The sequence below is a fragment of the Cetorhinus maximus genome, chromosome 20 (genome assembly GCF_964194155.1).
Source record: "Cetorhinus maximus chromosome 20, sCetMax3.hap1.1, whole genome shotgun sequence".
NCBI classification, from domain to species: Eukaryota; Metazoa; Chordata; class Chondrichthyes; order Lamniformes; family Cetorhinidae; genus Cetorhinus; species Cetorhinus maximus.
The window spans coordinates 38675549-38702786 of NC_135898.1; positions in this window are offsets into that span (position 1 = coordinate 38675549).

Genomic DNA, 27238 nt, shown 5'->3' on the forward strand with positions numbered 1-27238 from the left:
TCCTATATCCTTTCATTGGCTTGTCAACACCAACACAACCCCACATTTTTTTGTAAGACACCTTTTGCTTCAATTGTTTCACTCTTGTTTGTAAGAACGACAACAGTTGAATTTGCCTCAAGCTCCCAGTTGTAACACAATGAAGTCCTACGTCAGTCTTCCTTATCTTTGCTATACTCTGAATTATTTAATATCGCATTTAATAATTCAAGATTTCACCTCCTAGCAGTGGCACTTTTTCTGTATTTTGAAGTTTTTTTTATTTATGAAGTAGTTTCCTACAAAGAAAAATTCCCATGTGTTCTACTGTAGTCAATGGGTTCAGCTGATTCTTGGTTAATTGTCCCTTTTCCCAGTGGCAATGGAGGTTGTTTAGAAAATGACCAATAAGAACATAAATTTAGAGCCTTGGCAATGCATCAGTGACAATGCAAATGCCAAATCAATTTCTTATTCTTAATTTTTTTTGTGAAACATATACATACAAGATTCTGGCCGGTTGCAGAGAGAGGCAGCAGGCCCACGACATTCAGTTTTAATCTCTCCTGTTGAACTGGCTTGCTCCTTGTCTATAAAACTTGGCATGAACATGCATTCTCAAAAGCGAACAAAACATTATGTTGCAGTACAATGTAATCAGGGCTGCTGAGTGGTACAAAAGACTCCAGTGTGGGAGTATGGGGCCCACCAGCATTAAGTGTGACAATACCATTTACTGTTTCCTAAGTATATCAGATGTTATGGGACCTTTCTGTTGATTAATTATACTTGAACAAGCTCCTAACTCCAGGGTCCAAATACATAGTTCTGATCACTTCAAATTCATGCAAGAGCCTGTGTGACAGAATACAGACAATTCAGTGTAAAATGCCAATTGAAATATTAAGAATATTTGTAATATTGTAGACTGTATATTTAGCTACACTTCTTTAGTGATTAGCTGTAAGAGTGTAGGGCTAATTTTGTGGTTAGTGGTGAAGATAGCTGTTCGCCTCGCTGACAGCTGTCCACAAAGTTTTCGCGGGTTTCCGAGCAGAGATTTGCTCCAATCCACGTCTAATCCAGCACAGCAGTCTCCACAGGAGATCTCTGGCACCCTTAAGCAGGGTGGAAAACCGCAAGGCTCTCCAACCAATCAGATTCAAGAATCCTCACGAAATACAAGGTAGAGTTTTGAACTAAAAAATGGTGGGTTTGGGTCAGGTAAGGGGGTTAAAGTCTGAAAAATCTGTTTCCTGATCCAATCCAATTTCAACTCACCCATTTGCACCTTTACCAGGAGCTGAAAGGCGGTTGGGCACACAACCCACTCCAAGGAGGCAGGTTTGAACTTTAAATATTGCAAGATTGGATTTTCTTTAATATTTTGGGGAATATTGTGTTAATCTGTAAAGAAAGTTGGGTGTGTATGCGTGTGTTTGTGATTTAATTAAGCTGGGCAGAGTTTGATAGGAGTCAGGTTGTCTTGGGGGTTTGGAAACATGAAAGGGACAGAGATGTTAAGTTTGAGGTACAAGTAAATAGGTTAGATCTAACAATAGCATTTTTAAAAAAGTTGATAAAAGCTGAATATCAAAGAGGAGTCAGAGGTTACAAGAAACATGCTTGCATCTTGCAGGAGTTCCATAGGTAAACAGTTGTGGGGATATTATATTTTATTGATCCAAAAGCAAAGATAAGACGGAAGCATGAACCATTTTATATTTGGAAAGTTTGAGTTTCAAAGAGGCGTGAGGGCAATGGAATGGAGATGAAATGAAAAGGGGTAACTTAGAGTTACTGTGGATAGATGTTGAGCTAGAGATGGCTGCAGATAACTAGAGCTAGTTAAGCTGTTGAGATAGCTGGAGCTCTGGGCTGGGAGACAATGCAATTTGAATCATCCATCTAGTCAAGCCAGAAAAGCCTTGGGCTGCAGCAAGCAGATTTATTCTGAATTGAATTCCATCACAGAGTGGAAGAGGGTAAAGGTTATATGAACATACAAATAAGGAGCAGGAGTAGGCCATTCAGCCTCTCGAGCCTGCTCCGCCATTTAATAAGATTATGGCTGATCTGATAGTCACCTCAAATCTGCATCTTGCCTACTCCCTATAACCTATCACCCCCTTGCTTACCAAGAATCTATCCACCTCTGCCTTAAAAAATATTCAAAGGCTCTGCTTCCACCACCTTTTCAAGAAGAGAGTTTCAAAACTCACGACCCTCAGAGAAAATTTTTTGCCTCATCTACATTTTAAATGGGCGACCTCTTATTTTTAAAGAGTGACCCCTAGTTCTAGATTCTCCCACAAGAGGAAACATCCACTCCACACCCACTCTGAGAAGACCCCTCAGAATCTTATGTGTATCAATCAAATTGTGTCTTACTCTTCTAAACTCCAGCAGATAGAGGCCTAGCCTGTCCAATCTTTCCTCATAAGACAACCCATCCATTCCAAGTATTTGGCTGGTAAACCTTCTCTGAACTGCTTCCAACACATTTACATCCTTCTTTAAATAAGGTGATCAATACTGTACACAGTACTCTAGATGTGGTCTCACTAGTGCCCTGCACAACTGAAGCATAACTTCCCTATTTTTGTATTCAATTCCCCTTGCAATAAATGCTAACATTCTATTTGCTTTCCTAATTATCTGCTGTACCTGCATACTAGCGTTTTGCGATTCATGCACTAAGATACCCAGATCCCTCTGCATCCCAGAGCTCTGCAATCTCTTACCACTTAGATAATATGCTTCTCTTTTTATTTTTCGTGTCAAAATGGACAATTTCACATTTTCCCATTATGCTCCATTTACCAGATCTTTGCCCACTCACTTAACCTATCTATATCTTTTTGTAGCCTCCTTATGCCCTCTTCACAACTTACTTTCCTACCTATCTTTGTGTCATCATCAAATTTGGCAACCATCCCATCCATTCCTTCATCCAAGTCATTTATATAAATTGTAAACAGTTGAGGCCCCAGCACTGATCCATGTGACACACCACTCATTACATCTTGCCTACCTGAAAAAGACCCATTTGTGCCTACTGTCTGCTTCCTGTTAGCCAGCCAATCTTCTACCCATGCCAATATGTTGCCCACTAAACCATGAGTTTTTATTTTCTGTAATAACCTTTGATGTGGCACTTTATCAAATGCCTTGTGGAAATCTAAGTATAGTACATTCACTGGCTCCCCTTTATCCACAGCACATCCCTCAAAGAACTCCAATAAGTTGGTTAAACATGATTTCCTTTTCACAAAACCATGTTGACTCTGCCTGATTACTTTGAATTTATCCAAGTGCCCTGCTATAGCTTCTTTAATAATGGCTTCTAGCATTTTCCCGATGACAGATGTTAAACTAACTGGCCTGTAGTTTCCCGCTTTCTGTCTCCCTCCCTTTTTGTATAATCGACTTACATTTGCTATCTTCCAATCTAATGGGACCTTCCCCGAATTTCAGAAAATTAAAACCAATGCATCAATTATTTCACTAGGTACTTCTAAGGCCCTAGGATGAAGTCCCTCAGGACCCAGGCACTTGTCAAGCCCTGGCAACATTCTTGTAAATCTCCTCTGTACTCTCTCCAGAGCAATTATGTCCTTCCTGTAATGTGGTGACCAGAAATGTACACAAAATTCCAGCTGTATCCTAGCCAGCATAGAACCATACAGCCATAGAAAAGTTATGGTGCAGAAAGAGGCCATTCAGCCCATCATGTCTGTGCCAGCCAAAAAGAGAAAAAAGAAATTGCCACTCATTTTAATCCCACTTTCCAGCGCCTGGTTCATAGTCTTTCAGATTACAGCACTTCAGATACAGATCCAGGTACCTTTTAAATGAGTTGGACATTTCAGTCTCAAGTACCAGCTTAGGCAGTGAATTCCAGATGCCCACTACCCTCTGGGTGAAAAACGTTTCCCCTATGTCGCCACTAATCCTTCAACCAATCACATTAAATCTATGCCCCTCCCTGGTAATTGACCCCTCAGCTAGGGGAAACAAGTCTTTCCTGTCTACCCTACCTAGGCACCACTTAATTTTGTACAGCTCAATTAGGTCACCCCTTAGCCTCCTCTGTTCTAAGGAAAACAACCCTAGCCTATCCAATCTCTCCTCATAGCTGCAATTTTCAAGCCCTGGCAACATTCTTGTAAATCTCCTCCACACTCTCTCCAGAGCAATTATGTCCTTCCTGTAATGTGGTGACCAGAACTGTACACAAAATTCCAGCTGTGGCCTAACCAACATTTTATACAGTTCGATCATTAGATCCCTGCTTTTGTATTCAATACCTTGCCCAATGAAGGAAAGCATTCTATATGCATCTTAGACCACATTGTGCACCTTCAGGGACCTGTAGACATGTACTCCACAGTCTCTCACTTCCTAAACCCCTCTCAATAACTTCCTGTTTATTGAGTATCCCCTTGCTTTGTTTGTCCTCCCCAAGTGCCTCACTTCACCCTTTTCCAGATTGAATTCAATTTGTCACTTCTCCGCCCACTGAACCAAGCCATTGATATCATTCTGGAATCAACAGCTATTCTCTTCACTAAAAACTACTCAGCCAATTCTTGTATCATCTGTAAATTTCCCAATTATGCCTCCCACATTTAAGTCGAAATCATTAATATATACAACAAACAGCAAGGGCCCCAACACTGAGCCCTGTGGGACACCACTGGAAACCATTTTCCATTCACAAAAACAATCAGCAACCATTACCCTTTGTTTCCTGTCACTGATCCAATTTTGGATCCAACCTGCCACCTTCCCCTGTATCCCATGAGATCTCACATTCCTGACCAGTCTGCCATGTGGGACTGTGGTAACCTGCTGTGTAATATACCTTTAAGAAGAATGTTATAATGGAAGATCACATGGGGCAGAAATTTGTGCTGAGCGGGTGGGCGCGCATCCGACCAGCTCGAGCATAAAATGAAACACGATGATGTCAGGCGAGCATTTTGATGTCATCACACACTCGTGCGATATTTTGGTTGAAGGCCATGCGCGGGAGTGGCAGTGTGCCTGCCGACAATTAACAGACCTACTGAGGCCATTAAAGTTATAATTGAATGAAATTTTTTGCTGCCCATCCAACCTTACAGTTGGCGGGCAGGCGAAAAGGCCAAGCAGCTTTGGATTTTTTAGGAAACCTCATCCACGGGCGGGATGAGATTTCCAACAGCTAAAAATTAAATAAAAATTTTTAAATTTCATTTATGACATGTCCCTGCTCATGTGACAGAGACAGAGTCACATGTGGGGACATGTTTTTAACAATGCTAAGTTTTTTATTTGTGTGCCTCAGGGGGCCTTCATTGCGGGCATTCGTGAACACCCGCACTCACCCTCCTCCCACCCCCACCCCAGCAGCGCTGAGCATTTCACACTGGCTGGCCGTTCATTGGTCAGCCAGCATAAAATTGATTTCGGGTCCTGATTGCGGGTGGTGGTCAGCTTAGCGGCCGCTCCCGAGCCCACCTGCTGCACCCGCCTGACAAAGTAAAAACCCTAGCCTTGATCTTAATATCCAATAACAGAGTAGCATGGGCTACCTTAGTAGTCAGTAGTCTGCAGTCTAGGGTCTGTAATGTAGAAACAGAGTTTGAGTTGTAAGCATACAAGTGTAGCTGCTCAGTTCCTTTATAATTAAATAGAATATGTACTACATAAGAACTGCTGATCTACTCTGTCTATAGTGCTGACTCAGCCATCCCGAAACAAGTGTGCAACCCAGATCCATTAGTCCAACTAAACTAGTGACCAAGATCCAACAGGGACCTTACCAAAATCCACTGCACTACCCTCATCAATCCTCCTTGTTACTTCCTCAAAAAGTTCTATTAAGTTAGTAAGACATGATCTTCCCCTAACTAAACCATGCTGATTGTCTCTGATCAAACTGTGTCTTTCTAAGTGATAGTTTATCCTGTCTCTCACAATTGTTTCCAATGACTTGCCCACCACCAAATTCAGACTGACCGGCCTATAATTTTCTGGCCTATCCCTTGCACCCTCTTTAAATAATGGCACAACATTTGCAGACATCCAATCCTCTGGGGCCTCGCCTGTATCTAGTGAGAATTGGAAAATGATCCAGAGCATCCGCTATTTCCTCCCTGGCTCCCTTCAACAGCCTGGGATACAATCCATCTGGCCGTAGTGGTTTATCCACCTTCAAGGATGCCAGTCCCTCCAGTATTTCCTCTCTCATTATGATTATTGTATCTAATCTTTCACACTCCTCCTCTTTAACTAGAATATTTGCAAATGAAGACAGAGACAAAGTGCTCATTGAGAACCCTCCCACGTCTTCAGCATCAACGCACAAGTTATCAAGTGCATCTCTGGATAGGCCCTGCCTTTTCCTGAGGGCTGAATTTTCTGTTTGGCAGGGGGCCGGACAGACGCAACAGGCGCGGGCAGGCACAGACCTGATCACTGCCCGCGATCGGGTCCATGCCGCCATTTTACATGGGCCGATTAAGGTCCGCCCAGTGTAATGCGTGACTTCCGAGGATAGCTGGAGTGGGCAGGCGGCAGCGGGAGTACACTGACCGCTGGGTCCAATGGCGACCTGGTGACCTGTTTATCTGAAGCGCTGGCAGCCTTTGCAAGGCTGCTCACAATGGCATGTGGAAGGTCTCACCAGAGGGCTTCTGGTGAGCAGGCCAATCCGGAGGGTAGGCCAGTGGAGCAGGCCAGGCTGGAGGGTAGGGCAGCGGGACAGGCCAGGCTTGAGGGTAGGGCAGTGGGACAGGTCAGGCTGGAGGGTAGGGCGGGGTGCCAGTGTGCCCCTCGTTTCTCAGATGACTGCCTTGCTGCCCTCCTCAAGGAGGTGGCAGCACGGTGGGAAGTGCTGGTTTCCCAGGATGGGAGGGGGAGGTCCCCCCACATGACGAAACATGCCTGGGAGGAGATGGTGGAGGTGGTGAGCTCCAGCGACGTGGTGCAGCGCAGCTGGATCCAGTGTCGTAAATGCTTCAATGACTTGTGCTCTGGAAGGGTGAGTACCATGTTGGCATTGGTCACTTAGCCCAGCAGGTCGGCCTCCACCCTGCTGCTACCTCTCTTCCCCAATTCCAAGTGTGGTGACTGCATTGAATCATTGACAGCATTTGTCCTTCGCTGGGTGGGCCAGCAGATATTGCCCATGCTGAGGTCACCCTGAGAGGGTGATGAAGAGATGTGTTTTGCCCTCGGAGCATGTGGTACACTGAGGCCCACATGACTGGTTTGGGGGCAACCTGGAGGAGCTGCACCTAGGCACTATGTTTGAGCTGCAGGACATGTCAAAGTCAGGGTGATGACATGCTGGGAGGGGAGCTTCAGGGTGGCGTGGCAAGGAACCGTCCACTGCGCTCTGTACTTCACGTGTTTGGATGGATATACCGTGTGGTACTTAATGTGACGTAGGCAGCATGTGTCCAAGTGGGGGGTGGGGCGGGGGGAGGTGTGTGGAGCAGGCCTAGCATCTTTGTGTGAGTGTTCAGTAGCAGTGGTGTGAGGAGGCTCTGGAGCTCTGATATGTCCCACTCTGGTTGGAGAAGAATGCTCACAATGCTGCAGAGCGGGTGTGGACTGGCGGCGGCCAGGTGCAGATCGCCATTCTTAGCCACTTCGAGCAGGAGGCCCTGGATCTGGAGAGGCGCCATGCACCCAGTACAACTGGTGTTGGTGAGGCTGGGGTGCCACGGCCAAGTATGTATGCCCAGCAATGAGGTCAGCGTTGTTCTCCCAACAGCCATAGCACTGCTAAGTGTTAAATGATTTAATTTTGCAACATGGCTTGACTATTAATTGTGGAAGAATGAGCGCATAATGATCCAGGGACAGGGATGTACTTTGTCATTGTCTCCACGTTAACTGATCCAATGTCCTTGTTCTTCCTTTCAGCATCAGCGGAGCAGGGCCAGGAGGAGGAGCGGCAGATGCCCCCTCTCACACCTGAGGGGCCTGAAGTCTCACCAGAGCAGATACTAGCACCTCGGTGGGACTTCGAACATCAGCTAATGTCCCGGAGAACAGCGGTAAGGGCACTTCACAGTCGCTGGAGGAGCTGGCAGAGACAGAGAGTGCCCATGGTGCCAGTTGTCGGAGAACTGCAGGGGACCAGGCATATGTTCAATTGGTGCCTGATGATGTGCCTCTGGAGTTGTCCACGATGCAACAGGTGCAGGAAATGCGGCCGGGTGTGCAGGAGCATCTGGGGGAGATACATGAGGCTATGCTTGGCTTGGTGTCCGTGATGGAGGAGTCTATGCGGATGATCGCCAAAGCATTGAGCCACTTGTCCGAGCACCATGTGTCCTCCATAGAGAGAGTGGCAAATCTCATGGAGAGGCTCCTCCAGGAGACCCATCAGGGTTTCCTGGGGATGCGCTCTGACCAGCAAGCCCTCACATCGGCATTGACCTCAGCTGGTCAGTGCCAGTATGGGAGATGGTTTGGGCATCAACTTTCCCAGCTTCATGCCCATCCATTCTCGGTGAGCAGGGAGGTCCAAAGCAACCTCATATCAACACAGCAGCTGCCAGTTATCTCTGTGGGCACCTCTCAGGGCGCTCCAGATGAGGGTGGCAGCTCCTCCACCCCTCTCCCAGTGACCATAGCATCCAGTGAGGCTGCGACGATTGAGGAGATGCCAGCTGTGGAACTAGCAGCTCCCTCCCAGTCAGGGCCAGCACAGGCTCCATGGGCCAGAGGACGACCGCCAAGGTCATCAAGGCCAACAGGACAGTAGAGTCAGCAGGCTGCCTCAGATGACACTCTGAGCAATGTGGCAGCACCAAGACGTAGCACCAGGAAACATAAACATAAGGGTCCTTAGGCACACCACGGGTTTTTCGCTGGTGCTTTTTTGTTGGCCCGAGATGAGGTCCTTATGATTTGCTTTGTTTTGTAACGCTATTCTTTTCTTTGGAATAAGTTGGTTTGCTTGACATAATAAATTCAGATATGTGCCGATGGCTGATGGTCTCTCTTCTTCTGCACGTGTATGGTTTCCAAAACTGTAATGAGTGCTTTGTTGGACATTCAACTTTATTAACAAGGCCCTTAGTGACTGTTCCTAACCTGGCAGATTTTGCACTTAGGTGTCGAGTATGGGACCTACAGCCCAGGCTTGTCCTGGAGGTCCATATGTGGTGTTCTAGCTGAAGATTCTTTGGATTAAAGCCTCCCGGGTGTCCCTGCCTTCCTGGAGTATGCCCGGGTCAGCGTCTACCCCTCAACATTTCCCTTTGCGTGCTCATCCTTGGACTCACTGCTGGACTCATCATGTGCAGCCGCAGACACTGCGTCAATGTCTTCATCGTCCACCGCGTCCCCCCTTTCCAGCGCAAGATTGTGGAGAGCGCAGCATGCAACCACTATCACCGACACACGATCTGGGGGGTACTGGAGTGCGCCCCCTGAGCGGTCCAGGCATCGGAAGCGCATCTTGAGAAGGCCAATGACTCTCTCCACCACAGCATTTTGGTGCCCTGGCTCCTATTGTACCGCTGCTCAGCTTCTGTTCTTGAATGGCAGAGAGGCGTCATGAGCCACCTTCTGAGGGGATAGCCCTTGTCACCCAGCAGCCATCCATCCAGCCGGGCTGGAGCACTGAAGATCCCCGGCACCTGGGAGTGTCTGAGGATGTAGGCATCATGGGAGCTGCCTGGGTACCTTGCACAGACTTGTAAAATCAGCATCCTGTGATCACACACTATCTGCACGTTCATGGAGTGGAAGCCCTTCCTGTTGCCGAAGGCACCGGACTCATCTACTGGCGCCTTGATGGCCACATGTGTACAGTCTATAGCACCCTGGACATGGGGGAAGCCAGCAATCGCTGCAAAGTCTCTGGCTCACTGTGTCTGGCTTGTCTTGTCCCAACGGTAGTGGATGAAGGTTAATGCATGTCTAAACAGAGTGCCTGTAATCTGCTTGACACAAGTGTGTACAGCTGATTGGGAGACACCGCAAAGATCACCCACCGACCTCTGGAAGGAGCCAGAGGCATAGAAGTTGAGGGCAGCTTAGAGCCACTGGCATGGGGTGTCCACCCACACAGTTAGTGGAGATCTCAGGCCCAGTCATCTGACAGATATAGTTGACTGTCTTCCCTTGAGAGATGGAGCCTCATCTGGCACAGCACCTCAGACATATTGAGGTAACTGCTTCACTGCCTGTATACCCTGGCAGCAGGATTGGGGCCACAGAAGACGCCACTGCCATCTTGGACTACCTCTTGGCCCTGCACCCCTTGTGCCTGCCCCTGTCCTCCCAAAGGTGGCTCCCCTGGAGGCTGAATGTGCACTCCTGGCCTCCTCTCCCTTCTAGCCCTCCCTTTCTCCTCAGAGGAACTGCCTCTAGCGAACAGTTCAGCTCCCATTCCCAGGCTAAGGGAAGGCTTCCTGAAACCTGCAGATCATTCAATGATCTGCTCTATCACATTTTGTGTGGCAGCATGGCTTTGTTGAATGCATTTTGCAATGCATGCTTGAGTTGTGCACCAGAGTCATGAGGCAGGTGGTCAGTGGATATTTCTTGTCACCCAGTAGTCGGTTCTTGATTGGTAAGGGGATCAAAGGTTACAGGGAGAAGGCGGGAGAATGGTGTTGAGAAACTTATCAGCCATGATTGAATGGCGGAACAGACTCGATGGGCTGAATGGCCTAATTTCTGCTCCTATGTCCTATGGTCACGCTATAGCTTGTTTTAGTAACTCAAATGCAGACGGTAGAGTGGACTGCTGCAGAATGAAGGCATCACGACTGTTATCAGCATACCAGCCAGTCACGCACATGCCACACTGAGTATTGTCGTACACTAGCTGGAGATTGGGAGGGCTGACGGCCCAGTTGTGGTACATCGCAGATGCAATACCCACAGTGACTTGTGTGCAACACTGCACCACAGGAAAGCTAGTTATCTGTGTGAAGCCGCATGCTCACTCTACCTGCTTCGCTCTGATAAGGCAGAAGAAATGTATTCAGCTTTCTTTGCATGCAGAGCAGTAGGCTCAGATTTTCCAGGTCCAACACGGTTGGGCATTGGTGCAGGCGGGATGGGAAAATACAAATTTTCCCATCCTGCCTGCGATGCTGCCCACCGGTGTTGGGGCCAGAAAATCCCACCCTTAGTGTCCTCCTTTATCCAACAGTAGATGTCGAACTGAGAGATGCTGAAAAAATCCACCTGCTCCAGTCTGGAAGGAGCCAGATTCATAAAAATTCATGGTTACAGCAATGTGTCCCTGCTTTGCTCTGAGGCTATTATTGTAGCTACAGCAGATAGTGGATTTCAGTGAGCACCTCCTTAGTGAAGTGGAGATATCTGAAGCACTTCCCTCACTGAGATTAAGGTCAGAGAATTGCTCCCTGAAGATCCTAGTCTGTTGCTGAGAGCACTGCACCAATTCATCCTACTTCCTCTTTCAACAGCTTGTCCTACCCTATGCTGCCTCTACTCATTCTCAGTCATGCTGTAGTTGAATGAGTGATGTAAGCTACTGCACCCATGGCTGGGAAAAAGTATATTGTCCAGAGCCCTTGAAGCTTCCACACTACTCCCTGTAGACTTCAGCAACTTTAAATAACAGTACAAGCCTCCAAACACTTCTCCAACCTAAGCAACTGCCAATAGAAATCAGTCAGCAACTAAACTGAACGTGGTTGATGATCCTTTTAAATTGCATTGATGAAGGGTTCTTCCTGCTGTTAAACATGTGGTCAGCTGTATGCTAAGAGAGGCCATTAGCTCAAATTGGAAATGTTGTCTATTTATTTGTAAAAGGTGATTCCATAAATTAACTCTAGAACACAATCTACCTGTATGATGCATGTTCATTTACTCCCATATTTATAAATGCTTCAGTGTTTGTACTGCTAGCAGAAATATAGCTGGAGGTCCTACAAGAATTGTGCAGAGAGGCAGTGGGAGTGTACATTCACAATCCATGAACAGTAAGGGAAGAAGTTTAATAACCTCAAAATTGAATAAAGGTGAGTGAAAGCACTGTTCCCCTTTATGTTCTGTAATAAAGGTCTGGGTTTAATCAACCTGATGGTGGTCTCACCCACCATTGGAGAACTGGCAGGGAACCCCCATCAGTTCCATGATGAGGGGGAGGGCATAGAGTATTAAGTGCCCTTCAGACACTTAAGTAGCCACCATTGGGCCTTCCAAGATTCAGCATCCTGACAGTGGAAGTCCCACCTCCTGAGGGCTACATGGGAGCTGGCAGCTCTCCGTTGTTTGTCAGTGTTACTGGGAGCAGCGGCAGCTGCCAGTAATGCACTCAGAGGCACAGGATTGCCATGGGAATCCCAGGCAAAGGGCGAATGTGGATAGGATGGGAATCGTGGAGGTGGCGGCAGGGGTGGGGTCAGACAAGAGCAGGGCGGTGGCTTTCAGAGGTGCCTGATAATGAGGGACTCCCCCGCTGGCAAACCCGATAGCTGTGAAGCTCCCATTTAAACCTGAAGCTGGGAATTGCAGTGGGCTCAGGATATTTGGTGTCAATTGACTCATTAATGAGTCAAATTGACATCCCATCATTGCTGGCCAGGAATCCCATGTCAGCCCTTTCCATCTTCCCACTTAATTGAGGTGTCAGCTGTGGCTCAGTTCATAGCACCCTCGCCTTTGAATCAGAGGGTTGTGGGTTCATGTCCCACTCCCGAAAACCAAGAACTGTGATTGTACTCGAAAGAGATGCAATCTGTGACTGTTGATAACTCGAAAGAGTTTCCTACTTAATTGGGGGAGGTTCCCTGCCATGGGAGACTGACACGGGTCCTCTCTCGCGATTAAGTTGTTCCGGCCACCATAGTTCCCACTGCAAAGGGCTGCATAAAATCCAGCCCACAGTCTACCTCACAGGTAGAAATTGTCCTATTTTCAGACAAAAATTAGAAACAATAATGCTAACTAATGTTAAGTTCAGACCATCACAATGGAAATCAGCACTAGCAAGTCCAATTACAATAGCATGCATGCAGACAATAGGAAGTGTGTCTGTCAGTTGCATTCCTTGAACTCTGTGTACTCTCATTGCAAAAGAAAAAGTAATGCATTGCCAGTGTCTAGAAGAACTCCAGGAGAAAGCGTTGTAGCTCATAAGAAGAAAAGTAGTAGTGGCTGCAGGAGATGAGGAACCACAGTGACCATGTTACCCATATCAACCTTCTCTGTTATGATCCCTGCAGGGACCTGTAAACCAAATTTACCAAACCACACTCAATAAAGAAATTACTGGACAAGATTTCACTTTTCCTAACTTTTACTTTAGAATGAATCAGAATCAATGCAAATTAAACATGAATAAACAGGCAAATACGAACTATAAATTATATATGGAATTGCAGATACAACAAAGACAATCTCAGAGGTAGTAGGCAGTCCACTCCTCCAGTACGGAGTCAGTATAAGCCACACAGTTCTTCCAAGAAGAATTCCAGTCCCTTTTCTTCAGAGACTTAGCTGATTCTCTGCAGGCAGCAACCTCCACATAAACAGGAAACTGCTCATGCAATCTTCCCCATATGGCGCACTTCTTTCCAGAAACTTCTCAACTTCCAGCTTCCATTGGTTGTACTAGCATGGATCTACCAGAATCACCTTTAGCTTCGTAGTATAAGGTCAATTCTGGGCATTCAATCACTCTAAAGTGAAAGCAACATGGGCAGCAGTCCTAAACATGCATTCCAACCTCCCAGGAATCCAGCACTTTGACTCAGCTTGTTGGCTACCTCTCCTCTCTCCAGCTCTTCCCTTTCCTCTTTATGTCTGGGTGCCACATAACCTCCATGTTTTAACTTCCCTTTTGTTGGTACTGCTTCCAGGTCAAAGATCACTGGGTCACATGGACCAGGAGTTCTTACCCAAAACTTACAATTGATCCCTTTACAAGTGATACAAACTCTTAAAAGACCTTTTCAAACATTTTTGAAAAACAATAACAGATTCCCCAAACATTTTGAAGTAATTACAAATTTTCCTTACTATTACTGCTTCCGCGTCAAAGACCATATCACACCAATAAATTTCTGTTTCAGTTTCATTCCCCATGGTAAATGGATAACACGGGCGTGGCTCCAAGCTGATGTGTTTATCCAGAGCTCTTTATTTTACTTTGAATTAAAGGTATATATCAAAACAGAATTGTCTTGAAAAGTTCAGCATTCATGGCAATTACCTCATTAAAAAAAGCAATCATGTTAGTTAAACACGATTTACTGCTAACACATGCTGAATTTTTTTACTTAATCCACGCTTATCCAAGTGACTGTTAATTTTGTCCCAGATCATCATTTCTAAAAGCTTTCACACGACCGAGTTTAAACTGATGGACTCGTAGTTGCTAGGTTTAAAATATACCCTTCTTGAACAAAAGTATAATATTTGCAATACTTCAGTCCTCTGGCACCGCTTCTACATCTGAAGCAGATTGGAAGGTTATGGCCAGTGTCGCCACAATTTCCACCCTTAGTTCCCTCAGCATCCTCGGATGCATCCCATCTGGTCCTGGTGACTTAGCAACTTTAAGTACAGCCAACCTTTCTAATACCTCCTCTTAATCAATTTTTTGGCCATCCAGTGTCTCCATTAACTCCTCTTGCATTATGATTTTGGAACCATCTTCTTCCTTGGTAAAGGCAGAAGGCTAATCGTCCCACATTTGTACTAAGTCCGGTAGCTGGCAGGAAAGAGGAAATTCTACCCACCAGCTGCAATGGTGGCTTTTCACGCCATGTTGTCTCAATCCCACCTCATTAGTTATGCATTCACGGGAAACATGCCATTTCAATGGTGGGCAGGCTCTATTTCACCCGCCATGCTGTCACCTCACCACTTCATCACACCGGGTGCCACATTTAAAGTACAGCCACACACATAACTCTTCGTGCTTCCAGCCCAGGACTGCTGCAAATAAGACATAGCCCCGAATGACAAGAAGACTGCAGCCCCCCGGTTTAGTGACATGTCCCTTGAGCACCTTTTGGATGCCATGGAGGCCTGCCGTGATGTCCTCTACCCTGGTTCTGGCTGCAGGAGGGGCAGCAACATTACCAATCCAGCTTGGTAGGTGATGGCAGTGGTGGTCAATGCCAATGCTGCACAGAAGAGGTTGGTCATTCAATGCAGATAGAGGATGAATGATCTCATTTGTGCCACCAGGTTAAGGCAACCATATCATCACTCTAAACTCACACACTCACAAGCCCATCACACATTCACTGGCATCTCACTCACTGCCAGCTCAAGGAGCATATCTATTCATTCTCTCACACACACCCTCACATCTCCACCTGGTCTCATCTCCTCTGGAGTCTGCCTCCTCAGCCCTCACTATCTTGAGGCCACTTGCACAGATCAACATGTGCCCCCTCACACACATGCTGTGATAACCCCCTCCCCTTGCTCTGCTGCCTCTTCCCCTTGCCACGGTCACTTCTCTCCCCTTCCCCAAGCAAACCCTAGCTCTGCAGCCATTGTAAAGCCAACCCCACCTTGTGGCTGATCTGGTAGGTAGAGACATGCCGGTGAGCTCCCCCTAAAAGTGATGTGGTGCTGCCTGCGAAACCTGGCGCTGACTGTAAGTGCTGCCCGAAGTAAGGTAGACAAACAAACCTTGAAGTCCCAAGTGAAGTGCAGCTCATCAGGTGCACATCGCTTATGCGCTGTTGTGAAACACGTCGGCGTGTGCTCAGATGATCAAATATGGGGGGATGATTCCAGCAAGCTGGCCTTATAATGATGTGCAGATCTATTACAGTCTATTAGTGACGTTCCTGACGTCTGATGGCGGGAAACGCGGCCTGCCATTGACGGACAGAGCGGACGATTGCAAACTGGTTTCACTGACGCCGTGAAACCAATTTTTGCCCTTCTTGCCACATTGTCCGCTCACGCCACCAAACACACCCGACGCCAGAAGACACGGCAAATCCTGCCCAGAAGCAGAAGTACTCATTCACTACCTCAGCCATGCCCTCTGTCTCCATGTGTAGGGCGGAATTATCCATAAATGAGACTAAGTGCGGTGGCGAGTGTTCTCAGGAGCGCTCACCCCGCTGTCCGGAATGGTGGGAACTCACGTCCGATTCTGTACTTGGAGGGTCATTAATTGTGCAAAGGCACATATCAGTCCAAATCACCTGGCGGGTCAGGAGCTGATTCGTCTGCATGCCATCAGCTGACAGGTCCAAAGGTCCCAGCTCCATATTTAAAGGCCAGTCCAGCACATAATTTCACTTTCTGCAGCTCACCAGAGATGTCTTGCAGCCAGAAGAAGGCCGAGAGCCTCAAGAAGAAGGGAGCACCCCGCTTCACCCACCAGGCCCTCTAGGCCTTGATCAGAGGGGTGTAGGCGCACAGGTAAGTGCTCTATCACAGGGATAGCTGCAGTAAGCACAGCAGCCTCACCTCTCCAACCTGGGAGGCCATCGCGGAGCAGGTCTGCATGGCTGGCAACGACACCCGAAATGCCACCCAGGGCAGGAAGAGGATGAATGATCTCATCTGCTCCGCCAGAGTAAATCATCCTTAAACTCCCTCCAATATCAAACTCTCATCATGGTATCATGCACTCAAATGACTGCTCTCTTCAGGGATCTCATGCAATTGTTAGAGGGGGACACATACCAACACTCATTCTCTTGCCTAGACTTTCATATCACCACCATCCCATCTATCATGTTGCTCATACTCCATCCTCTGGCCCTTCTGGGGAGGGCTCAACACACACAGGGGACATGCATCTCACCCAACCTCTGCTCCATCCCTTCTCACCACATGCCTTTCTTTCTTCTTCATACAGGCCAAGCTGGTGCACAATAAACACGAGAGATCACAGACCGGTGTAGGGATGGCCAACATCATTGCCCTCGCTGAGTTTGAGGAGGTTGCAGTCGAGCTGGTTGGGAAGGACAGGGATTACTCCTGTGGGGAAGAGGAGATTGGCCTGTCCCAGCAACTCAGTACGGATCACAGCTCCATCACTTCATCAAATCCTGGCAATCACTGTCAGTCACATGCAGTCTTATCTGGCTCATGCTCATTAACTGAAACTCTATTTTCTATTTTCTGGGCATCAGCAGATCAAGGCCCCTAAGCCAGTCCAGAAACAAACGTGAGCCACAAACTACATCTGAAGAGGAAGTTCTGGAAGAACCGTCATGGCACTCACACGCACCCTCCACCTGCTTGGAGACACAGACGTCGGTGGGGCACAGCTGGGGAACACCTCACTGACACGTTCCCGCAGCAGTTGGAGGCAGGGACAGCCCAGGTCTCCAGCACTCGGAAGGCTGCTGGAAAGCAGCCACCTGCTCAGTCCAAGTCAGATGATGAGCCTCTGGAAGCGGCCGCTACTTCAATGCTAGAGATGCAAAGACAGGCGCGGAACATCAGGTAGAGATTTGGCAATCACTCAGCAGACTGGAGCAAACGATGGAGGACTCCATCCGCTTTCTGTCTGATGTCATGGCTGCAACATGCGAGTGCCTCGAGGTCACCACGGAAAAGCTGGTGACTGCCATCGGGACCTTGGTCCAGCAGGTCTTGCCGGATTTGCACTTGACCCTGCACTCCATGGCCACACACCAGAGCAAACCTGACATAATGATGGGCCTTCCTGTAAAGGGTATCTGTGACTGTGTTGCAGACTGAGAGATGCCACACAGGTCCCCTCTTGATTTTTGGAAAGAACCAGAGGCCAAGAAATTGAGAGCTGTGGTCACCTTCAAAGCCACTGGCAGAGGATACCTTCCAACTCCACGTGGTGTCAGCTCTTCACGAAAATTGTGGCATATGTGATGTACCAGAGCTCGGGACAAGCGTAGATGTGCATGGCATTGCCTCTCCTCATTTATAAACAGGAGAGTCTCCTACAATAGTAGCTCCAATTGTCTGGGTCTCTCCTCCTGACCCTCCTGTTCATGCTCTGGCTCCACTTGACCATGTCCCTCCTGCTGGAGGCACGCGCGGAGTCGCCTCTCCCTCCTCTATTGCCTTAGGACCCTGACAAAGGCAGCATTGAGCCCTGGTTTTGCCTTCTATCTGAAAGGAAACATTGAAGATATTAATGATTCAAGGGGCGAGAAAGTGAAGCTCAGAAAATAACGCATTTGAAAACTGTAAGGGTCCATAGTTTTTCCTGCCCTACTTGTATGGTGGCTGATGACGCCTTGTCCCTGAGACACTAGCGCACACATCGCGGTGACCAAGATGGCATCGCAGATATGTGACATCTTGAGCCCTGCCTGGGATGATAAAGTTTTAAGTGAGATGAGTGACCCAACCTAGCTCCGTGCTCCAACCTCTGATGTGGCATATTAATAACCAATCAGTTGCTCATGCTCAATGAGTGGATGCCCTTTGACCCGTTAGGAGTGTCAAATCCGGTGAATATTTGACAGGCCTTCATTGATGGAATGCCATATATGATGCAGTTGTGCCTCCTTCACTTTTGCCTACATCCCCAAATTCTACATTCCTGTGCGTTACTCTTGAGATGCAGCAACTGTGATGTGCAGCCACTGAGTTCTGAGTAGCCCTTTAACACTGCTAATGAAGCCAAAGGCTTTCAGTGGTTTTCATTGCAAGGAGCTCTGCCCCCTTTCTTTCTAAGCAGACTCCTGTTCACTCCTGCGGCAGCAAGAGGCTAAAGGATGACCCCAGAAAGGCCGACTCATGTTCGCCCTTCCCCCCTCATTGCCATTTCACAACTTCCCCTCCCCATTGCCCCCTCATGTTCATCAACCCACCCTCGCTTCACAACCCACCCCTGGTTGAACTACTAGTTTCTGAAAGTGGATGCCTGCATGACTGCCACAGCACAGTGGCATTCCTCGGGACAATGTAGGCAAAGAGCAGGAGCAGACCAACCCTACAGCCCCAACAGTATGGTGTTCACTGCCAAAAAACCTGTGCAGCGCTATGACAGGCAGGCTACTTATGTTGCATTCTCCTCGAAGTTATCACTGAGCTGATGTCTGACTTGTGCATGCCACCCCTTTTCAAATGGTGTGATGCAAGATTGGAAGGTGTGGCAAGATTCCGGCAAGCAGCTGTTTCAATGAGCATTCATGACATGTTAATGAATGCAAATGGCGTTCACACCACTAGTCGGCCAGATAACCAACCCGCCATAAACCCGTCATCGGGAGAATTGCAGGCTATTTTTATGCCAGCAGACTTCCAACTTTTTACCTGCCGTTGGACTCTCCATGGGCGGGATAGGAAAATTTCACCTGTAGACCGTCTTTCAGATCACCAATCTCTTTCACCCCTCTTCTCTTTCTAAGTCTATAGAAGACTTTTGGATTCCCCTTTGTTAGATGCTTGTGTCTTCTCATGCTCTCTGCTTCTCTTATTTGTTTCTCACTGTCCCTCTGAACTTTCTACATTCAGCCTGGTTCTCACTTGGATTATTAACCTAGCATTTCTCATATGCACCCTTTTTCTGCTTCGTCTTACTCTCTATGTCTTTCATCATCTAGGGATCTCTGGCTTTGGCTGCCATACCTTTTTCACTAGTGGGAATGTACCTTGACTGTCACTGAACCATCTCCTCTTTAAATGTTTCATTGTTTCATTGCAGTTTTGCCTGCCAATCTTTTATTCCTATTTATCCAGCACTGGTTTGTTTTCATACCACTGAAATTATCCCTCGTCAAGTTAAATATTCAAACTCTAGATTGCTCCTTAGCTTTTTTTCCATTGCTAATCTAAATCTTACGATACTATGATCATTGTTCCCTAAATAGCCCCTTACTGACATTTATGGCAGAATCTTGTGCCTTCCCCTGTGGCGAGTTCAGTGGCAGGGATATTTAATTGGGCAGGACGGTGGCGGGTGGCGACCCTGCTACCTTTCCGCCTCCATCCCGATTAAGTCCATGGTGAGAATGTGTGTGGACACCCTTCCAGCCCCGTTACCAAATGAGGCTTTTAAGTGGACAATCAATGGTATTAGCCTAGCAATGATTAGGGGCTCACCATGTGGGGAGCACAATAAGCAAACCCTAGCGTGTTTGCTTGCGGGTTCCCATGGGGCGGCCCCTTATTCAAAGGCCCGATCTAGGGACCCAGCATCAAGGATTGGGGGTGGAGGGGGCTGCTGAAAGCCAACCCCCTGCCCTTGCTGTCACTTCCCCTCCTCCCTCTCCCTTCACCATGACCCCCATCACCGGTCATCACTCACCTGTGCCTGGGTCTCTGCTTGATCTGAGTGGGTGTTGTACCAGCTGCAGCCAGCTCTTCCCTGGTGGCACTGCTGGGTACAGAAGAGCTGCCCATCCCCAATGGCTGGAAGCTCTCGGCAGGTAGGACTTCTACAGCCGGGATATTGATCCCAGTGGAAGGTCTGCCACTGGCCTGTCTAGGGCATGAGTGGCACAAGATGCGGTGGGTCTTCCTGAAAATAAGCAACACAAGGGTGTTGCCAGCTCTCCAGCTGGTGCCTGAGACCCCCATTGCCTCCACAAGATACTGCCCTATTTCCATTTGACCCACTTCACTGCCATGGCATCTTACCTTCAGCCCAGTTACACCCACTTGAAAGGAAGTAGTTAGGTGAGCTGGACAAGTCTTCAATGAGTGAATCACCAATGACAATGAAGACCTAGAAGAGAAAGAGAAGAAGAATGTTTTTCCTTAATGATCACCCTTGGCTAAGGAGCCGAGAGAGCCACATCTTGGGGTCTTAACAAAAGAACATTGATTTAGGCGAATGATTTTCATGTGGTTTATGGGATTGTGTACTGGGTCCAGGTAGCCACATGAATACCATTAATAATCACCCGGAGTTGGAGAATCCAATGATGTGAAAACATTGGTGTACTACATTCTGCTGCAAGCTTTCCAGGGGAAAGTTATGAAGTTGCTCCCTACCAAACAATGGAATGACTGACTTTACTGAAGTTCCCTCTTGAAATGGTTTGAAATGGACCTGAAACATTAAAATGGCTTTGATGACCTTGACAGTCATTGAAGGTGAATCCCTGTGGTGGAAATTTTCTGCAAGTCCAATTCAAGCTACTGGCACAGATGCTGTTACCCTGCTGAAGTAGAAATTGAGAAGGTATTAGCAAGGAGGTGTGATTTATAAGCACAGGTGTGTGAGTATGAGCAATCCGCCACAATTCAATCTTCTATCTGCTCTTCCTTCCACAAAATAAACCAATAGAGAGAAATCCACAGATCTAAAATTTTGATTGCAGCAAGGATACATTTTCTTGGCAGAAATTTGGGGCATAGATCTCCAAAAACAAAAGGCTAAGAGAACAACATTGAACAATTTAGCTGTTACAAACCCAAATCAAAGCATTTCAGCATGTATAGCCCACATAACCTGCTCCTTCTTTAAAATGTGGCTTTCTCAGTCCAGAATGCCCTGTCTTAATTGCCCATTTTATTTGGATGATATGAACACAGAGCACAATCTATGTGAGAAAACTAGTGAATTGCATAGGTGCTGATTTCTGTATATTTCAATTGGCTGTGACATTAAACTAAGGACATCTCTTATTTTGGGCAACAGTACTTCAGGCCAGCTTAAAGGCCAGCGGGAAAGTGACACATGATGAATAATAGGTGGACACCTAGTGGGAGCGATCTCCACTTGTTTTTATGGTCTTTGATTGCCTGCAGTATTTAAACCAAACAAGCATCCTTTAATTTTTGGAAGACACAGCCCTCAGATCAAAAAACAGACCTAACTGATAGTGAACTGTAGCAGAGAACATCTAAGAAAACTCTGTGGATACATGCAATCCTTCAATGGTTATTGCAGTGCTTTCTCAGGGCTATTGATTCTCTTCACATCTTTCTACATTAACAGAATTTCAGGACTTAAAACTCTGTTTTTATTACATCTGAGGCCAAGGTATATTTCTAAAAATAAAGTCACAAGGTAGAAGTAATAGCAAGGTTCTTCACACAGGGCTTGTGTCCTTCTCCTCTTGTCTGCTCCTTAATGGGTAACAGACAATAGGAGACAGGCCTGCCTGTGTTGCACCAGAGTATCAAAGCCATAAAGACACACTTAAAATTTAATGAGGCTTCAGAATGGAGGATGATGGTAAAGTGTAATTTTGTGAAATTGCCCTAATGCCATGGATCTTTGCTAAGTGGAAACGTGCTTTGCAGGATCAGCCCTAATGTGGTTGTATCTCTTCTTTGAATAGGGGTGCCATCTTCATTGTATGTGAGTGCTCTCTTCATTGTACTGGTGTGCCATCTTCATTTATGGATGCTATTTTCGTTGAATGAGAATGTTCTCTACATTTATGGGAATGCCATTTTCATTTAAGGATGTAATCGTCATTTCATGTCCTCTTCATTGAAGGGAATCTTTTATGGAGTGCTATTTTTATTATATGAAAGAGCCTCTTCATAGTACCGAGTGCCATCTTTATGAGTCGGAGTTCCTTCTACATAGTATGGGACTGCTTCTTCATTTACGCAGTATTAACTTCATTCTATGGGAGTGCCCTCTTCATTGCATTACTGTACCATCTTCATTTTATAGAGTGTTATCTTCACTGAATGGGAATGCCATCTTCATCTTTAGTAAGTGCTACCTTAATTGAATGAGTCACGTTCACTTAACCAGAAGGTTGCCAATAACAAGGGCTTAAGCCTTCTACCGAAAGGGGCACCATTGATATACTGTAACAGAAAACCAAAACTTTTAAAGGAAACCTAGTTAATCATATTAATGTGGCTTTCCCAGGGATGTTGATGCACTCCAGTCCCCCATTCTCCCTGGTGCTCACCAGTTTTGGAAGACCTGAAGTCACACCGCATGCTCCCCCTCCAGAGAAACCTGGGCGTGGCCCATAGCCGTGGAAGGAAGGCAGGCACTCGGGCTGAGTGACCCCATTGACTGACTGCTGCCTGAACCTGTTGATGGCCGTCTTGTCCAGGCTTAGTACCAGTCCTTCGAGGAGATCCTCTGATCTGCTCACTCCCCTCCACTCTGGGTGGCCAAATACCAGGGAGCTTGGGACTGAAGTGCAGCCAGAAATTAAGGAGCAGTCTCCTCAGATAATGGAAGAGGAGTTGCAACCTCACACATTCGACATAGGTTCCTCCAGGCAGCAGAAATTACAGGTAACCCTAGAGTTTTTAGAATATTGTCTTCATTTTATGGGAGTGGCATTTTATTGTATGGTGGTGCCATTTTTATTGTATTTGACTACCCTGTTCTTTCATTGTTTGTTATTCACTGTATTAAGTGCATTATTCATTGTAGGGGTGTTCCTTTATTTATGGAACGCTGTTTTCTTTGTGCTGGTTGTTATCTTCAATGTATAGGAGTGCCATCTTCATTGTATGGGAGTGCCATCTTCATCTATTGATGCCTTTATTGAATGAGAATACCATCTTCATTGATTGCAGTGCCATCTTCATTTAGGGATTATTATCATCACTATATGACAATATCTACTTCATTTTATGTGAGTTGCCTTCATTGTATAGAATATTATCTTCATGTATGGAATGTTATCTTCTTGAATAACCCTTTTCATTTATAAGCATGCCATTTTCATTGTATGAGAGCACCATCTTCATTTCATGAGTGTTTGCTTAATTGGATGAGAGTGCCCCATTCATTTATGGGATGTTATCTTCATTTTTTTTATTCATTCACAGGATTTGAGCTATGCTGGCTGGGCCAGCATTTATTGCCCATCCCTGGTTGCCTTTGAGAAGGTGGTGGTGAGCTGCCTTCTTGTGGTATAGGTACATAGAATGGAGTGACACTTTATAGTAAGGTAATGCTGACTTCAAACTATATGAGTGCCTACTTCATTCATGGCTTGCATGAATCATTGTATGGAAGCACCGTCTTCACTTGTGGAGTGTTATCTTCATTTATAGAGCACTCTCTTCATTTATGACATGCCATTTTCATTGTTTTGGAGTGCTATCTTCATTTATGGAGGGTTATGTTCATGTTGTGGATGTGCTCATCTCATTTATGGTGTGATATCTTCTTTTATGGAGCGTCATCTTAATTGTGTCACATTTGGCTGGCTAAATTAGTTCCTTTGATCATAGTGTCATAGAATCATAGAATGCTATAGCACAGAAGGAGGCATTCAAGTTATAGTGCCTGTGCTGATTCTTTGAAAGATTGAAGCTGGTGGGAAATCATTGAAAAATATATAGATTCCTTCAGTTAGCCATCTTTACAGTAGTTAATATTTGTAAATGATAAATACCACACAATTCCTTAGCTCAATGTCCTAACTTGTGGTTAATAAATAAAGATCTGGGTTAATTGAAGTCCCTGAGTGATATTTGGCCTAGAATGTTGAAGTTATACCTGCAGTTCAACAGTTTTAAATTTCTGACGTCTAAGCACCATATCAGCAATAAATCATACAATGTGAAACATGCAGAAGTGTAATACTGTAGCAGTTATGGTCTAGAGTATTCTTTTATTAAATGACTTAAAGTGTATTGTAAAAAAGGCAACAACTTTCTTGGGAATGATTTTTAACCAGCACAAAATTTCACTATAACTCCCTTTTAAATAAATCATAAGGTGAGCAGTAATAAAAATGTTAACCTGAACTAGATTTAATTGAAAATATGATAAAAGGGCATTACAATGAACCTTGCTTCATTTTTGATCAGATATTATCAGTAGCGAGTATTGTGCTGGGTGTAACATTACCTTGAGATGTATTTTAAGGAGAATATCATCATTGAGGAAGCTCGAGACACCCTAGAAAGCCTGCCTGCCATGGCAGAACTGGATATTGAACAAATAGTTGAGGAGCTTAACAAAGCTATTGACTTGCTAGCCATGGGAAAAGCTACAGATACTGATGTTATATGCCTCGACTCATCAAACTGGCACTCCTGCAGTATCAGCACAAACTTCTCTGTCCCTGCTGGAGAGAGGGCTCACTGTCCCAGGATATGCATGATATAAAGACTGTGGCTGGGATTTTATGCGGACAATACAGCGTGATCGGTTTTACAATGGCGTGAAACCAGTTTGTGATCGTCCGCTAGCCCGCCAACGGCGATTCGCTTTTCCCACCATCAGACGTCAGGAAGCTCATTGTAATAAATCTGCATATCATTACGGGAAAGCACGCCAATGTGCTCCACAGCAGCGCATGAAAGGCGTGCACTTGTCGGGCTGCACTTTGAGGGGAGCTTGGAGGTGAGTACACAGCAATAATTGCAGCACTCACCAGGGTCGCCTGTTAGACTTCAAGCTTGAGGAGCATTGTGGGCGGTCATGGGCAGCCCTGCTGTTGAGGCAACTTGTGGAGGAGGGGGGGTCAAGGGCAGACCTGCTGTTGAGGCGACTTGTGGAGAAGAGGGGTCTAGGGCAGACCTGCTGTTGAGGCAACTTGTGGAGGAGGGGGGTCAAGGGCAGACCTGCTGTTGAGGAAACTTGGTGGGGGGAGGGAGTGCAAGGTAGGCCTTGCTGTTGAGGCAACTTGTGGTATGGGGTTGGGGGGCAATGGCTAACTTGTGGTTGAGGTGACTTTTGGGCAGGAGTGGGGCAAGGGCAGCTCTGCCGTTGAATATAGTGCACAAGTATTTGGGGTGGGGTGGGTGAGGGAAGTGGCCACACATTAGGGAAACCTGTATAAAGTAACCATTCCTCTGCAACTGAGACAGTTCAGGCACAACCACATTGATATACGTGGAGTTGGGCCTCTAGCTTATCTACTCACTCAAACAATGCGGAGGCAAGAAATTGCCACCAAATGCTCCAAAGCTTTTCACCCTCCTGGCACAGACTGCAAAGTCATGGCCATTTTAGTGGACAGCAGAACAGTTGGATGACTGTACACATTGTACAATCTCCTTGCTGAAGCTGGCCATGGAGCAGTCACTGGTGGAGGTGCTCACAGCCTCTTGAAATGTCAGCATCCTGGTTTGGACAGGCTCCCCCATGGTTCAAGCTAACAGTTCAGCCTTGCAATGTGAGTTAGCCTGGGCCTGAGCTGAGAGCACAGCATGCAGTCCAATGGGCAAAACTGCTGCCAATCAGTCAGGTGGAGTGGCGTGGAGGTGGGTGGGGTTTCGGGCAGCCAAGCAGCACACTAATCTCTGGCTATCCAAGTGGTGGCCAGCACTTTCCAGAAAAAGTTAAAGGGTCTTCACACTTAACCGGACATGTTCTTAATATACCCATGCTAACCATGTGTCTCTCTCTTTCATCCTGCAGGTGGGATATTCAGGATCATGGAGCCTGGTGAACTAGCTGTATGCCTCATGGCCTACAGAGAGCGAAGACAATGGAGGAGAGATCAACTGAGGCTCCTGGTTCAGTGCAGGAGCAGCAACCTCAAGAAGAAGGGGCAGCTCGAGCTCCCACACACGCCGACCAAGAGCCACAGCAAGCCGTTGCTGGTCGGTGCCTAGCGATGCCTGGGGTCTATAGATGCCGCCATTCACTCTATACCAGTAGTTCCTTTCAGGGCTCCACAGGTGACCTCTGAGGGATATCACAAGTCTCCACCCACAAATACATCCATGAGATCACAGATGGCATCTTCATGAGGGCACTCAACTTTGTACATTTCGCCCAGGACCAGGACAGCCAGGATGCAAGAGCGATTGGATTTGTGGAAGATGATGACGACATTCAGTGAAGAGACACCATAGATCCTCACATTGCATCTGTGAAGGTTTGACTCCAGTCTGGCTTTTGGCAGCATGAATACTCTGAGAATGCTCCTGTCATGGAGATGCAGTGGATGCCCTAATAGTTGCTCGATTGCAGGAGGATGATGACGACATGCAGTGAGGACACTCCATAGATCTTCATATAGCCTCTGAGAATGTCTGACCCCTGCCTGGCTGAGGGCAGCTCGGTTGCGCTCTGTGATCAGAGTCATATTATAGAGATGTAGCCATGAAACTTTAGAAGCATCTGATCTTTTGTCCACCTTCAGCACCTGAGCCCTTCAGGAGCACAGCATCACTTGGCACAGATGCTGAAGAGATGGAGGCCAGCCATTCCTTAAAGGTGCTGAGAGCACACAGAGAGAATGATAGAACTCTGTGGTGCCTGCCCACTACATTCTGGCAGCAACAACAAGCACGATCAAGGTGCAGGCATCAGTAATGTTTCCAGCGAGTGTGAGGCTGGACCATCACTTTGGTCTGGCGACTGCACAGAGCACAGGGAAGAGGCCCTGGACTGATCTCGTTTGGGTTTAATGTTAGTAAGTTTCCTTTAGACTTTGTCTTTTGTTTT